The following is a 17,158-nucleotide window of genomic DNA, read 5'->3' on the forward strand; positions in this document are numbered from 1 at the left end:
GTTAAATGGCCAACTCTGCCAGCCAACAGAACAAGACTGCCCTGTGCTTCCCCAAAGAGCCACACAGAAAACTGACAGTATCTTTCACAGACAACAGAAGAAAAACGTTAAAGCTTCTATGAAAGTCTATTTCAAAAGCGTATCATGCTATAGTTTTCCAGTCATTTGCCACATATGTATCCTTACCCCAAATATGGATGAATATAAAATAGCTCCAATTTGTACTGGGGAGCTGAATACCAAAGTTCAAAACAAGATCAAATTGCTATCTTGCACCAAGATAAAAATAGGACAAGTTAAAAGGATGGGGACAAAACTAGAAACTGAGCCATCACCTGTTGAGTAACCCTTGCAATTTAACATATGCTTTAAGTCACTTATATATTTTATCAGTTTCAAATTATGTCAAATATGAGAACCTACATCAATGGTGCCCCACAGCAAAGTAATTTTGCCCAACGTAAGAATACTCTGAAGTATGTATAGGCTTTTCCCTACTTAGTAAATTTAATTTGATTGCTATGAAACGTTCAAAAAGTTTTTCAAACATCTACTTTCACACGTAGCTCATCACACTGTCGTACTATCAGAACAATTTCCACGTAATGGTATTATTTCTCAACATTAGCAAGAAGGATAGTAGAAATCTTGCTTTTGGTTCAACCACGATTAACAGGTATTTGTTTACTGCACACAAAATGCATTTTAAAAAATTCAGTATATGGTATACTCTGTTACACGCTTCTGACAGAAGCGGCTTTTCAAATGTTCCAGAGTCAATAGATTACCTGTGCTAAAGTTTAAAGTTGCTCGTGAGCAAAGTAATACATGATGGACTATGCATTAACCTATCATCACCATATACAAGGTATTAGTATATATGATCCGTTTTCCAGGAATCTTGTGTATTTTTGTAGCTTTCCATTCACCAGATGGGCAGCAGAATAGAGTATGGTCTAAGTTTCCCCTATAAGGCATTCCAAAACTTCCTTTCCTGCTGATGCTAAAAAAATATAAAATAACTGTGCTAGACACCATCAACTTGGTAAGAACATTAAAAATAGCACTTGATATATCACTTTTGTCATTTCTGTCAGTGTAAACTGGAAGGAAAAAGGTAAATACATTTACACAGCTGTCTTATTACCTCCAATGACTGCAGGTCATAGCGAAGCTAATTTGAAGGTACCGTGAAGGGGGAATTTAGGTAGTTTCTCTCTTTTCCTTCAAAAATGTTCTCAGAACCAAAGCCTTCCAAGCAACCATTAATTTTATAAAAAAGCTAACCAACCCGTTCAACCAGCTATACAAATTTACAAGCTGCACGGTGACCACTGGCAGATCAACAAGGCTCTCCTCACCTACCCCCTTTCTCCCAAGTTCTCCACAATTATGCACCAAAGGAAATTTGGACTCCCATGTCAAGCTCTGACGGAAAATTATTTTCTCTCTCCACTTTACCACCTGACCGCTTATCCTCATGCCGTATTCCATCTCCACCTTCTCATTTACACCACTGAGGTTCCAAGCACATCCTCGGTGAAGACACTTTTCAAAGCTACATCCTAAGTGGAAAATGATGCTTCCTAGAAACATGGACTTACTTATCCACTTAGATCCACTTCAGTATCTCCACTCTTCCTTCATCCAAAGGCTAGATTCGAGAATTATAACAGATCTATCATATTTACTCAACAGTAAGGTCATTTCATTTGTCTTTGCAGAAAAGTAATGAAAGAGCTCAAATAGTATAGCTACAAACATAGTATTAAAGTATGCAGTCATCATCATCTACTGCATTACTGTTAGTCCCACCAAGCATTTCTTTACTGATGTTTGATTACTGAATGTTAGGGTATCTGTTCTTTTCAGCAATACCACTTAGTGGATGCTTCCCATTGTGCAGCACAGTGCTCTCAAGGAGAGGTGAATTTTTTTTTTCCTAGAAAAGGCTAGGCACTCTACCTTGTTCTACACAGAAAATACTTGCAGTTTTCATGCATTCAACCATCTTCTATGCTTAAAACCTAAGAGGTGCCTTGTAGTTATGTAAGCAGCAATGACCAGAGGTGACTGAAATGCTTCAAGAATTGTGCTTGTACCTTCTCCTCATCATAAACTACATCCTTGCTCCAGTAATGTGACCAGAGCAGGTGAACCTTTACATACACATGGAGTCCCAATGCAGTCGATAGGTTTTAACTAACCACAAGGAAAGACACGCATTTACCAGTCTGTAGAAATAAGGCCTCGCTTGGGAAACATAGTGACACCGGTGGAACAAAAAGCAGGCTCAGTGCAAAAGTGAGAGGTGAATGGGCCACAAAACAATAGGACACTGAAAAACAATCCCTTCTTGCCATTCCTTAGCTATTTTGTTAGCGCAATGTTTTGGACACAAACTCACATATATATAAAAATATCTATACACACACATATACATATATATGTATGTATACCCATACACATCAATTTCATCGCCCAAATATTAGAAAGCAACCCCCTCAATAATAATTTTTGCTCCCAGTCTAAAACAAAGTGGGGTTGTTTTGTTGGAGTATCCAGTCTATTGCATGCAGGCAGTAATTTAAATGCAATAGTCTCATCTGCAAAACAACAACTGGCTTCAGAAAAAGCGCACAGCCCTACAGATATTAAAACAGAATTTTTTTTATTCTTACTAGCCGTTTGTTGGATTCATATTGAACTAAAAAGAAATATATTTTACATTTAATTTCCATTTTCTAAACTACTTCAAATCTACACCCTTAAAGTATAATGACCTAGTTTCTTCTGACATTTTCAAATAATATTTGATAAATTAGTAGGTTTTACTGTACTTTTAATACCTGCATTTTTCCGAGTATGTATGAGGGTGTATAGTCCTATAACATTGACAAGAACTAGCCACACAGTCTCCAGGAATATCCAGAGCTTTTATATTCAAATACTGAAAAAAAATGTCATATTTTCTGACGGCTGCATACTAGATGAAAATCCCAGCATGTTTTAATATATGCGATATAGATGCTTACTGAAACAACCAAAAATTGCATATGCTGTAAGTATTGAGCCCTGAGTAGTCCTGCAAAACAGTGGTTTTATTCAATGATTACATCCAACAGTCAAATAATACCACACTGTGAAATTGAGGAGTTTATTAAGATTGATATGCTGCATTTCCTGAGCAAAATTCCCACAGCAAAACAAGCAAATAATAGCTTCAGCGATAATTTTACAGATATTCTACTAACGTACGAACATTTTGGTGAAGAACCAATTTATTCTTGCAGCTGAAGCCACACATTCCATGTTTAAGGAATTTTAGTAAGCATATATACGTCCGCATAAACCACCAGCAAGGACTCTGCAAAATCTATTACAAACTTCATTGCCATCCTACAGTGTTTACAGTTACCTTCCTTAGATGTCTGAAAAGGCTAAACGCCAAACATATCTTCCTTGTTTTTTTTTTAAAGCAGACCTCGTTTAGCTTACTCAGCATGGGCAGCACTAGCTCCTAAATTTAAGAATCATTATAAACCAATTTTAATGCAAATGCCAATAAGGAAACTATTCACGCACACGAAATGCATGGGCAATGACTGATACCAGCCTCTTGCTTGTTTAATGCCTGTTAGCAAGAGGCCCGTTTTCTGTGAAATCTGTTTAAATACGGTGTTTACTGTCTCTGTACTTTTACTAGTATTTACTCCTCCTCTCAGCCGACACATTTTAAAAAAACAAAACCAAAAAGCAAGTATAAATACGTTGAAGAAGTGTGGCAAATTCCCTTCTCCACCCCCAGAGCGGTAAAGCCACAGTGGATGAGCTGTAACTATGGCCTTGGGAATACAAGTTCCCCAGGCTCTTTTACCACACAAATATCAATTCAAGTTACAAGAGCCCTATCCTCTTATACTTAATGAAGATTGAGGCAACGAGCCCACACGCCTTCGCAGGAATGTTTTCTTTCCGTTTTCCTAACAAGGCTCTCCTCCCATACAGGTCCAGGATGGACTGCAGAAGGGTGTAAGTAGAAGGATCATCACACCAGTGTTTAGTGGAGGAATAAATCAAACATGGCTTCCCCCTCCATACATTTCCAGAGTTACATTCACTCCTGCTGCCGTACAATCCCAGTCCTACCCGGAGGGAAGGGGCAGGAGCAGCCTCCACCTCCCCACACCCTCACCGCCACGGCGGGGTGGGGAGGGGGGGCATTTGCAGCCACCCCACCCCTTAAGGAGGCGGTTTAAACCCTGGGGGAGGCTTTTTTTTTTTTCCTTCCCATCGGTCCCGTGCCCCCCCCCCCCCCCCCGCCGCCTCCGGTTTTCTTTCTGATTTGCAGTGATTGATCCCCCCCCCCCCCTCCCCGGGGGAGGGAGGTGGGACGGGTGGGCACCTCTCCCTTACCCCTTTATGTTGCCCCCGACCTCCCGCAGCGCCGAGGAGGAGGAGAAGGACGGGGGGGGAAGGATGAAGCTACAACAGCCGGGACTCCGGCTCGGCATCGCTGCTTTCCGCTCCTCCGCCACCCAAGAGTCAGGCCCAGCCAGCGGCAGAAATCCTGCGGCAGCCTCCGGGGCGGGCGGGGGTGGCGGGGGGGGGGGGGGCCGCGGCCCCTCAGAGAGGGCCAGGTAGCGGGGGGGGGGGGATGGGGGGGGGACGGAGGGAGGGGAGAGGGGGAGCGAACAAAAAAACCCTCCTCCGGGGAAGGGGGAAACGGGCGCTGCGGGCTGCCCGGGCAGGGGCGGGCGATGGAGACGGCGGGGCGCCGGCGGTAAGTTTGAGGGGGAGCGGAGCCCCGGCGGAGTGGGGGGGAGTCCCCGGGGGAAACGGATGCTCCGCGACGGGACCCCCGACCCCCACGCCGCCTCCACAGCGCTTTACCGGGCAGGGCCCGCCGTCCCAGCCCGGGAGGAGGTTCCCGGTAACCGCGGCGAGGCGCGGGGCCGGGCGGCAGCATCCCCGCCGACGAGGGAGCCTCGCCGCCGCCGCCGCTCCCGCCTCCCGCCCGGGGCCTGCGGGAACGTGCCCCGGGTGCCTCCTCCCTTCCCCGGGGAGGCGGGAGTGGGGGGGGGGGGGGATGGGGGGGGGGGGGAAGCCAGCCGCGCTCCCGGCCTACTGACCTGTGCCCTAGCGCATCCTTCTCCCCCGGGAGCCGGGCGGAGGCGGCGGCGGTAGCTCGGTGCCGGGGAGCGGCGGCAGCGGCGGGAGCTGAAGCGACACGGCAACAGCGGCGGCGGCGGCGGCAACGGCGGCGGCTCCGGCGATCCTGCGCGGCGGCCCCGCCCCCTCCTCCGGCCAGAACCAGCGCGAAAAATCCAGGCCGCTGATTGGGCGCCGCCGCTGCGCTGCCCCTGGAGCGGCTGTTTCAAATCCCCCCGCACGGAGCCGCCCGCACGCGCGGCCCAGCGGCCCGGCGGCGGCCGGGAGCAGCGCCAGCCGCCCCGCCGGCGGTGAGCGAGCGGGGACGGCGGGAGCGGGGTCCCCGGCCCGCGCCGAGGGCCGCCCGCCCTGACAGGGCCACCGCCGGCGGCGGCGGGGAGGAAGAGGAGGGCGGGCCGGGTGCCAGGGGAGGGAAGGCCGCGGGGCGAGGTGGGGCCAAAGGCGGGAGCTGTGTGGGGCCCGGCCCGCTCAGGGGGGGGGCTTGGTTCGCCGCGGTGGCGTCCCCAGGTGGGCGAGAGCGCGTCGAGGGCCCGCCGGCCCCGCAGAGGTCGGTGGAAAACACTTGTGTCGTATAAATTTTTATTTTTTTTTTTTTTTTAATACGGGTGTTTATCTCCCCCGCCTTGGGCGCAGGGACGCTCGCCGTGGGCCGCACCGCCTGGTGAGCGTGCCCTCCTCACCCGCTGGCCCCAGCAACCGTACACGTGCGCTCTCTGAAAATCCTGATTTAAGCCAAATGTTTTGACTTTCCGTACAACTGCACACAATTTCGAGGCTGTCCGATGGTTGTAAGAACCCAAGTGCGCCTGGCTGCGAATTACCCGGGCTGTCTCTTCTGGAAGTATAGCCTGGTTTGTTGTTTTTTTTTTTTTTTTTAAAGCTTGCACCAAAATACGTACATGTGCTTGCAATTTGCCAATTGAAAGCACAGCTATTTTTTTAGGCCAAATCGTTAAATATCTGTCATGTTACGACAGGAACAAATATTCTCATGAACCGTCCCACCAGATAATGTAAAGCAGGTAATGGCCAACTTTTTCAAGCTTTCGATGGTTTGATAGAGGATTTGTGGAGCAGCGAGAACCTGTGTTTTCTGTACAAGGCTGAGAATATAGTTCCTCTGTGCTATGGATACTGTATTAACCTGGTAGCTAAGGGCCTAACCCAACTCCTCTGAAAGGTAAACAGATGATAATGGAGGAGGGGAACACACCAGCATCATACTTTCTGGCGAATGGTGAAATTACACCATCTGTTACAGAAAGGCTCAGATTTATTTATTTATTTTACATAATACTTAAATTACTTCTACATGTTAAAGTTTGTCAATGTTTTTACGTGTGTGTTTCATGATGGGTGCACCTTTCTTAGCATGGCAGTTAACAGTTGAACAGTGCAAACTTAGTGTTAATTACTTAGCAATGAAAAAATCATTGGCTGATTAAAACTTTACTCTCAAGGTGGCTAAAGGAAATCTGTCTGTAGTGATAAAGGTATCTTAACTCGTTTTACAGGCTTTCTGTTAAAAAAATACACTATCTTTAAGGTGTTAGACAAACAAGATTTAGTTTCCCAATGTCATTATTTACAGCATTAAAGAAAAAGATAAAGTGACATCACTTTTTAAAATTGCTAATTTGAATTAAGGTATGACAATTTTATCTTCCACCTTCCTTTTTAAAGTTTAGTTATATGCATTTACAGAAAAAAAAGATGCTTTCTAATTAAAAATAGAGGCACCATTATCAATACAAATAAATAGAAGTACAAATTTGTGAATCCTGTTGTTTTGCTACATAAAGGCATATACGGGTGTGCTTTTCTTCCATAGTTGAACAATAATTCTGAAGTATTAAAAGTACAAAGCATGACATGTTTGCAGGGGTGCTTGCTGTTTCCCCTCCCCCAAAAACTTGCATAAGAAACCGGGTTAGTTATCAATAACTGGCATGCTACAAATGCATTATTTACTTTTCTCTCAGGAATAAATTCTGTGTTCAAGCTCAATGATATAAATTCGTCTATGACTTTTAAAAGAGAAACGGATTTTGATTCCGTACTTAATTACGAATGCATAAGATCCTCCAGATAATGCAGTTCTCATGTTTGCCTTCTGTGTCAGTTTAAGATTTAAGTGGAAGGATTTTCCTATCATGGTCAAGGTGATAACAAATCTTCCCTACTCCTTTCAGCTCCTATAGATCACTGGCCTTGCCTATGCTACTAAGAGTTGCAACCATGTAATTACCTCCTGATAGACCTACCATGCGAATTTCCAGGAAAGCTTATGCTGGGAGTTAACACCTTTAACTGGAATAGCACCAGTTTATACTGTACATAGACACTGGTGCAAACTTCTCCAATGTCATGACCCTTTTAAACAGAAACTGCGTATGCAGTTTTTTTAATTTCAAAACCAACTGTGTTTTCTTGAGCTTAAATCGTGATAATAAAAATCCCTCCATTTTTCCACTGCGGTATGCAAAGAGGCCGATTCTTTGAAAGTGGGTATAGTTATATTACACTTCTGAAAATTGAGTTCAAAAAAGTTTTAACTTCTGATGGTGTAAATGCACGTGCAGTGCAGAATGAGCTTGTGCTGACAAATAATAGGCACGCTGCATTACACTTGAGTGATGGCTTCGAAAGAGTTGAAGTAAATGTCCTCTGATCTGTTTCTAGTAGTTGCAAATTTCCAGACTGAACCTCTTGGAGGTTTTATTCTCTTCATTACATTTTCTTTCAATTTTGAATTAGCCAATATTTTTTTAACAGTTTGATGTTTCTTGCATAGCCAAACAGGTCATTGAAACCAAAAGATGCACAGCTAGAGCAGATAATAGTATTCATTTATTAATGACTCCTGTTTCATTTGGTATCTAAAATTTTATTGCTCCATACTTTCAAATTTTATGGATATACTGTGGCAAGAAGTAATCAAGATCAATATCCCTCTGTTCAACTCAATGAAGGAATTTAAATAAATGTAGCAGTTTCATATTGTTCTAGAAATATTTAAATATTTTAGAGATTATCAATTAGTTACTAGGCCGAAAGATAATTTACAATTTAAACACTTTTTCAAGATCATTTATTCAGCAATAATGGTAGTCAGTGCCCCTGACCTTAGGCATATGTTAGGGTATACTGAAATTCTGAAGCTGAAGGAAGATTTTTTTTTTTTTTGTTGCCACCACAGGGACAGACAGTACCAGAAAAGCTAAGGCCTACATTGCAGTTGCTGTAGTTTCACTGCGTTAGGCAGAGCTCGGAAACAAATTCTACGTGTGTGGCACCACTCCATGCAACAGTGCAGAACTCTCCCCTGAGAGTTTGGTCAGCCATGTTAACAAGGGGATGGGGCACGTTTTGGGGTACTTCTAACTATTAGAAATAACGGAGATGAGCAGTCCCTGTGCTAAAGCTTTGCCTTTCTCCTGGCAAAGGCCAATAGTAATGACGGTGCAGTTAGCAAGCACATTTAATCTCATTGTAGATCTTTGTGTCAGGAGCTTCGTGTTTGCGTTTCTCTCCTGTAGGGATCCTAAGGATTGATTGCTTTCTGAATTCCTTTCTTGTATCCCTTTTTATTTTTGTTTCAGGATTTTATATAATCTTCTGTTTAGTAAATATTTTCCTGAATGCAGATCGTCTTGGTGGCAATGTAAACATAACTACAAGTAGAGTTGAACTGAAGTTACATGAGTGCAGTCAATGAGTTAATCAGATATTCCCAAGTTAATACAGCAGCACAGCATGTCCACAGTCTTTACTGTACTATAGGTGTTTAATGAGATTAAGGACTGAACTAGGCCATATAGAATCTACAAATGTAGGTTTTTCTTGTTTCACAGACTTCCACCTATTAGGGCTAAACACTGAAGACATTGTAGTTCTACTTCAAAATGTGAATACACTGGAAAGGTTAATGCCCCCCATTGTTCTGTTTTGTTGTAGCACTGATGCAGATATACCTTCCCAGTGTTGTCCCTCCTATCACCATTACCCTCTCCTTCATGCTGTCAGCTGGCAACCCATCACCCAAGTGCTGACTTTGGCCAGCAGTCCATGTTTTTCCTTCGGATTAACAGTGAGTAATCATTGTTTCCAACCTGCCTGAACCCTGTCTGAACCTATCCTTAGCTATGTTAGGTACAGCTAGATAGAGCCACTGATCCTTCAGCATGTCAGTCCATGTGTCATCATGACTGTTAAGAAAAATCTTTATCGGCATGTATGCATTTATGTCTTTGGCCATGCAACACGTTGCATGCTGTTTAATATGGAGACAGCAAACTGCTAATGCAGAAGAAAGAATGAAGTAAAAACTTAAATCAGCGTTTCAAAATATTTTATATTAAATGTAGCATAGTCATCCTAAAATTATAGTACTAAAAGCATTCTTGAGAACCTACACATATATTTGCTAATTAATTTGAATTAAGTTCATTGAAAATTCAGCGTTGTGTATTAGAATTGTTTTTACTTTTAAATTCACTTGAAAATGAGAAGGTACAGGCTTTTCAGACTTTTCAAATGTTTTGTGTAATCTCATATAAAAAGGGAGTAATAGTATTGTTTAATTGCAAGTTGATTCTTTGGTAAAAAGAAAATAATCTGCTTAGAGAATTTCAAACAGAATTAGTCTCTGTCTAAATGAGAGATGTCTTAAGTGGAACTATAGCTTATAGCTTAAATACTATTCAGACTAAGAAATTATAACCTTGATGAAAATATACAGTTAAATGTGAATCTTCTTCATACTATGAGTTATACACCAGTCTGTTTACAAGATACGTTTTCACTTAGGAAAAAAAGGGACTAAATGTCACTTTTCTCGCAAATACCTATTTCTGTTTGCCTCACTTGTGCTACGTAGAAGGAAGGGAAGTGTCATTGAGGGAGCAAAAGGAAGAGGAAAGTTGAAGACCTGAGGGAGTGGGATACATCTTCAGGGGAAGGCAGAGGCCAAGAGAAAGGAAAACTGAGGAGCATATCCCTGCTGTTTCCCAGTGTTGGGATGATAAAAACCAGCTGTATACCAGTTCTAAGCAGCTAACATGCTCCAGCTTGGTATAAGTAACTTCAGTGAGCTAATAAATTTATCTATAGATGTTATATGTCTCTTATTATCTTCAACATCAATATGACTTAATTTAAACATTGCTGACATTCAGAATAAATCTAATCTATGTAGAAACACACAGCTTGAGGATTCAAAACACATTAACATATAATGTGTTTATAAACATAAATTTAATCTCATTTAGAAGTATAAATACTGAAGTACATTCATAATCAGAATTCATGCTTAGCACTACAGAGCAAAATTACAGGTTTTTTTGCAAGATGTTTGGTATGCATTTCTAGATCTTTGCTTGTAAAGGCTAAAGCTTAACTCTATAACTCTTAGCTTTTGAGGAGCTGGAATGTAGGTTTGAATGTTAATTCTGCTGCATTTCAAATTACTGACTTATGCTTAATCTTCATGTAATTATTGTTCAGCAACAAACACAATGTGTTAAGTTATATAGCAATGGAAGTCTTGAAGGGTTTTTTTTTTCTTTTTTTTCCTCCATTTTGGCAGAGAAGTGACTATTGATATTTCCACTCTATGCCAGTGCCAAAGAATAAAGTTTGTTAAGGGTTGAATAGGCCAGATAGATAATGCTACTTCTGTTTTCAGCAGACGCTAATGCAGTGTTTTATTTTGCACATATATTAATCTTTGCTGCCTCAGTACAGAATGGTGAGGGTAACTATGTCGGTCCTAAAGGTTAATTTCATTCTTTTTTAAGGCATGCCATTATTCTGTTAACAGTAATTGCTCTTTTTTGAATGATTAATTTGATCATATGAACTGTTTCTAATTATGTTGGTGGCTGGCAATTTCCTTTACTGAGAAACTGTAGCTGTGATCATATCCCATTTACTCAGTATATATGCCTTGAGAAAAATGCTCATTGACAGACTTTTTCAGAGATATCCACTAATTTTGAGAACTGTTTGGCGACTTTATATAAGATGCCTAGCACTTGTTCTATATTGGTGTTGAGTACGTGCCAAATACTTGACAAATGAGGGCTGAAACAACTGGATTTGAGGCATAGGATGAGCAGGTTTGCAAATGCAGGCCTAACTGCTGAATTATCACCTGTGCTGTTTTTTGCTGTGAAAACTGAAAGGAGTAGGACGTGTTTCTTGCACATTTTACCATGTTCTTACACTCTTCCTGAGCTTGATATGCTCGCTCCTCTAAGCTATATTTGTTCGCTTCAGTTACTGTTAATGAGCCAGAGCCTACACTTTGCAGATCAGTGCAGGCATTTTATGAGACACCCTTGCTTGGTGAACGAGCCCTAGCAGGGAGTGAAAGGTGGCTGCTGAGCTGCCTGCCGGAGTTATACTGCGGTTCACTGTCAGCAGCTCAACCCTATATGCAAGAGCGATCCCACTGTGGCAGTTCTGGCACCAGCACTGAATCTGCATCCAGTTTACGTACAGTAGAAAAACATTGGACTGTCTCAGCTGCACTTACAGCAGCTGAACTAAACTGTGATTCAAATGAAGAACCTACTCGGCACAGAAGAGGTGTTGGGCTTGGCCAGTGTGTAGGAGACAGTCTACATGAAGATTCACCCACTCTACGTTGTCTCACACTGAAGCTGGGCATGGTTGTAGTACAATTGTGCTAATAATAGCATAATTCCCATGGACACAAGCCACCATGTGTTGGACACTCCTCCTTTTGCAATTGCTACAGTAACTGGGCATGCGGTATTTGCCGAAGGGCAAATGCATCTTCTGGGTTTGAGCTGGTTCTTCAAGGCAGGAATAAACTGTTTGCACTGGTCCAAAGGAGGGATAGGCACTTAAATGGCACTCAGAATTCAGGACTCTAACCTGTGATTCAAAGCCCCACCTTCTGTCTCACCCCAGAAGGCCTTTATAAGGGCTAGAAGAGGTACTTTTGCATCTGACTAGAAGTACACCGCTCCCAGCACGCAGCTCACCTAAAACACCAGAATCCCGAAACCCAGCATTCCCTCTGGCCATCTGACATAGAGGCCTTCAAAGTGTGACTAAATGCTTTGCCACGCATACCATCTTAAATGCACATTCAACGTGTGTTCCTTATTTCATGTACACTTGTAAAATTGTTACATTTGACTTACATTTGGAGTCACTCTGGCAAATATATGTACTTAGCGTTGCGCATGTGAGCTGTCTCTTTGTAGCCCCAATCCTGTATGTTTCAATACAGCTGTAATCCCCAGTGCCTGCGGGGAGTCTGGTCTAGCCCACTCTAGACCTGCAGGAAGGAATAGCTGCAAGCCTTTTTGTGCTCCCTGGTTTGCCTGTAACCTGTCCCCAGGGATTTTTACAGGCAGGCAGCAGACAGCCTGTAGGCCTGGTATGGACATGTCCCTCACGATACGTTGAAGAACTTTATCAGACTTTCACTAGCTAGTTAAAATTGAACCTGTGGTCCCTGCCCCCTATACGCACACTGCCTCTCCATGTATCACCCTTCTCGATTACCATTACCACCTCTGAGTCTGGGACGTATGATCTGTTCATGAATGAGCTTGGGCACTGCTGCTGCAGTTCTCAGCCTGGCATGCAAAGGTAAACTAAGTCCCTTCATGAACGGATCACAAGTTCCTGCTTCAGAGTTTTGGGCCAGAGAGCTTCTGCTGCTCAGCTACAGTCCACTGCTGCATGGCTGTCTGTCTTCATGTGACTGATGCCATCCTAAAAGTATAATAAATTAGGAGGCATGCTCTCAGTATTTACCAGTTTGCTGACTCTATGAACAGAAATAAAAAACTGAAGGATGCTTTGGAGATGCCTTTTACAATGCAACATAAACATAGTAACTAGGCCTTTTGAAAGGTCTATGGATATGCCCACACTGGGACGGTTGCTGGGCCCAGCTGATGCAGGAAAGAACATAAAGAAGTCATTGATTCAGTGGGAAACATTTACCCAAGAGTAGTGTTTGAACAGCTCAGGTCTCAGAACAGAATTCCATTTTGATAGCAGTCAATATTCCTTAAAAAATTTACTGTGGCTTCTGAGAATTAATTTCTAGGTCAGCTTAAATAATCAGTTATCCCATTCTTCCATTTCCTTTTCATGGCATTGTAGGCAAATTAATTGTATGTTAAGTCTTAAATAATTTTAAAGATTTGGTTTATGACCCAACTATACTTGCCTTTTAAAAAGTCTCAAGGGCAGAGACTTCAAAGTCTTACATGTTTGTATGGCACCAGTACAGGAGCCCTTGATATGCAGGTGTCCCGAAAGCAATATTGAAATATAAATGTTAAATAATGGTGTCTTCTGAAGGTAAGAACCATGGTTTTTGCAAGCTTTTTGCGCACTCAAGTGTATGTGCCAGGTAGACAAGCACTCTGGAGTTTGAAAGATGAACCCCTTTTGAACTATAAGCATCCCATCTCAGTGTGATTCCTAGGGAGAAAATCTTCTCTTGTCCAAGCTTTTTGGATTTATGTAGGCCCTGTGGAGTTCACTGGTGGGTTTATTTGGCAGGTGGGCCTTATTAACCTGCCAGCAAGGGACTATTTGACCTGCTTTGGTTTGTACAGCTTGTAAATAAAGATTCTGTCAGGGAAGGGAGATTCTCTTGTGCTTCGGACTATTTATATCTCTTATAACTGTGGCTGTTAAAGCTTATAAAGAAACAGAAGGTCTGGGATGTGAGACAGAAAGCCCCGAGGGAGTCTTACGTGTTGTATTTGGATTGCTGTGTTAATATCCTAAAATAAACACAGCATGCCAGAAAGTGGGGAATACTTTTATTGTAATTATTATTAACTCAAAGACCTAAATTATTGGTTATTGAATGGAGTATGGCTGAGCTTGGCTGCAGAGGACAATAAAGTAACCTCTTAATTTAACACTAGCAGCTATTGGCAATCAATGGGAGGCAGACATTTAATCAGCTTCATTTCCCTCTTTTTTTTTTGTCTTTTTTTTTGCATTGTTCTCAAGTTTAATAATTACTAGTATTAATATTTTTACAGCTCAGTTTAATAATGAATACAATAAGTGTACAATAAATTGTAATCATAAACTATGATAGACTTTCTATCAATGGAATTACTTTAATCGGGCAGAAATATTACATTGAAGGTATGTTGTATTTCAGATTAAAAAAGAATCCCTTCAGGAAGTCTTTCCATCTGTCTAGTGCAGGTCTGACGATAGGGTCTTCTCTGATTCTAAAACATGTAATTTTTAATAGATGTATCTGAATCAGTGAAAAGACTTTATGTTATTTTATTTATATTATATATATATATTATACTTATAATGTAAGAAAATGTTTTTCTCTTATTCAGAAGCCACCAGTTTGGCCTAGTTGGACAAGAGTAATAATTTTTGAGAAAGGTTTTCTTCTGCTTCAGCTGACCTACTCGGACACTCAAGTACTACTGCAGATCAAATGACACTGGGTTCAGCATCTGCCAGAGTTCAGATTTTGAGTCTGTATTCCTTGTTCATTCATTTTAAAGTCAATTTTGCAATATTTCTGCCTTTTGTCCTGAAATGGCTCAATAAATGTTCTTTGACCTTAGTCGGGTTAGACTGATCTGCGACTTAGGCATTCTAGTGATATTTTTAAATATTAACAGTCACCAGTTTATAGAGAATGTTGAATTTACCATGATAAACATACTGGCTGCAAAAGCACTTCACCCAAGAGTTGCTGCTGTGGCCCAAGAGAACTTGATATTGGGGAAAGACAAGTAGGGTATTACCACTGATGTGCACTGAGCAGAGAAAGGCTTCCAAATTCTACTAGTCACCAAAATTTTGCAACTGGAAGCCACTCAGGAGAGATGCCAAGACAGGCAGGGCCCTTTCTTGTTTTGTTCCACCTCTTTTCCAAATGGGCATCTCTCTTATGAGCTGGATCCCCTGGCTCACAGCCCTGCTATGATGCGGGACTGCCAAACTGCTGTGCACCTGTTCCAGAGGGATTAGCCACCGGTGACAGCCCATGCCCAGAATTTCCTCCACAGATGCTAGTACCCTTCAACAAGTGAGTCAGAACCATTTGACTTAGAGCTTTTTATAGTTGTTGTTGAGGGTATTGATAATAATCCTAATAAAGTCTAGTTCTTAATCTCTCATACTTAATGGTTTGCCATTGGTTGAAGAAGAAGATACTACCATGCTGCTCTTCACTCCCATCCCTATCTGCTTTACCAGCATAGCAAAACACTGTTAAGCTTTTACGATCATCTATCATTATATTGGAAAGCGAGTGTTATCTGGTGGATAAGATACCAGGCTGAGTCCAGAATTGACTCCGCTAATGAATTCACCATTGGGAAATCTAAGACTATATTACTTCCTCTGCTGTTTTGATTTTCCTACCGATAAATACATTCATTTGAGAATTCAATAAACAGCTCATGCTAAAAATCAAGCATGCCAGGATTGGTTTGCAGAACTGGCTTTGCATTTAAGTTTTCTAGTCCAAAGATTCAAATATTGTCTGTATTGTATTCATATATGTTGATATGCACCATATATGATTATGGTGCTAACTGATTATAAAAATAATATGCACTGGGTTTTTTTTTTCTTTTGTCTACCACTTACAGTCCTTTATGTCATCCTAGTAGAAAACAGTTTTTGATATAAATAAATTATTTTATTACTCTTGAAAACTGTCCATATAGCTGAGGGAATAAATGTCCTCAATTTGATTCCACCCAACTTTGGGATTTTTTTCCTTTTTTTTTTTTTTTCCTTTTCATTTCTTTTTCCTTTCTACAAATACATAAAAAGAATCAGGCACTTCATGCTATCCCTAAGCACAAATTTAGTTGCTGGTATATCCACTCTAATGTATTCAGGAAGGAAGGAATAATCTCTCTGAGGCTGTAGTGCTTTTACAGTGGCTGCAGTAGCTGTAGCTCAGACTGTCCCTAAGTGCAAAATACTGGAGGAATTGTGTAATGTTTGATCTTTGGGAGTAATAAGGAACAGGCCCATTCATAGGTGGGAATAATATGCTTGGACTAGCATTGTACAATACAGTGAAGCAGACAAATGTTCCTGCATAGAGAAGAATACCATCTGCTAGAATTAAAGTATTCATACCAGCCACAAAATGCACTGAATAAAAAGAATTTTTTTCTAAAATAAAACCCTCCATTTTCTGGCTAGGATAAAGTAAGATTGATTAGGTACCACTTGTAAAAGGTGGATTTTGTGAAAAAGGCGGATGTTGAGTGCTGTAGAGAAGAAGGATTTGTAAGAGAAGGGTGATAAGATAAAGATATGTCCAAAATAGGACTGGGAAGTGGCTAGGTGGGAACTGTGAGCTGAGTGTGTGGGAGGGAAGGAGGCAAGCATTCATTTCACCCAACACTAAGAACAGAAGGAAGGCGCGGGTGGGGGGCAGTTTTCTGTTTCTTAGTCCGCTTAAAATTAAATCACCTGTTGATTTCAATTCTGGAAGGTATTAAAACTGTGTTCACTGGGCTTTTAACATACATTTATCAACCAGTTTGTTGTGAATAGTTTGTATCTGTCCCTTCTAATTGCTCCCTTTACCTCACCAAAAAAATCCAAGAAGTGACAACCAACCTGATTCACCTTTCAATTCAATAAAATTCTACTTGATTTAGATCCAGCTACTTTAAAGATATCGGCTATTTTATTTAAGCAGCACACTGTAGGGCTGCTCTAGCTTTTACCTACTAGCAGTCAGAGACATGTCCAGCATACCCTCACGCTATAGATAAGCTTTCTCCTGGCCCCCATGACAAACAGATGTTAGGACAGAATAGCATAGAATAGATTATACTGCTGGTACTGGTACAGGAGGAAAACAGAGCTGCCTGGTAAAGGAGCCTTTTGTATAGTATATCAGGAATCAAGCTCTGACCCTGTTTTGCCATAAATTAGCTGTTTTAATAAACCTTTCCTGCAACTTTTATTA

The 17,158-nt window shown here is 41.8% G+C and overlaps 1 protein-coding gene across 6 annotated transcripts in view; it reads right to left on the reverse strand.

Moving 5' to 3' along the window:
• The window catches only part of NSD2 (nuclear receptor binding SET domain protein 2), a 105,345-nt gene that overhangs the window by 74,384 nt on the left and 13,803 nt on the right, over nt 1-17,158 (reverse strand). For 3 of the 6 annotated variants that reach the window (XM_069795419.1, XM_069795392.1, XM_069795427.1), the window contains exon 1: nt 5,133-5,382. The exons of 1 other annotated variant lie outside the window; for it this stretch is intronic. The gene's annotated coding sequence lies outside the window, so the exon portion shown is untranslated. Of the gene's footprint in view, nt 1-4,416; nt 4,537-5,132; nt 5,383-17,158 lie in introns of those variants that run through there. 2 more of the 6 variants (XM_069795373.1, XM_069795410.1) reach the window with 2 other exon arrangements.

This window comes from Haliaeetus albicilla, chromosome 1 (assembly GCF_947461875.1).
Source record: "Haliaeetus albicilla chromosome 1, bHalAlb1.1, whole genome shotgun sequence".
Taxonomy (NCBI): domain Eukaryota; kingdom Metazoa; phylum Chordata; class Aves; order Accipitriformes; family Accipitridae; genus Haliaeetus; species Haliaeetus albicilla.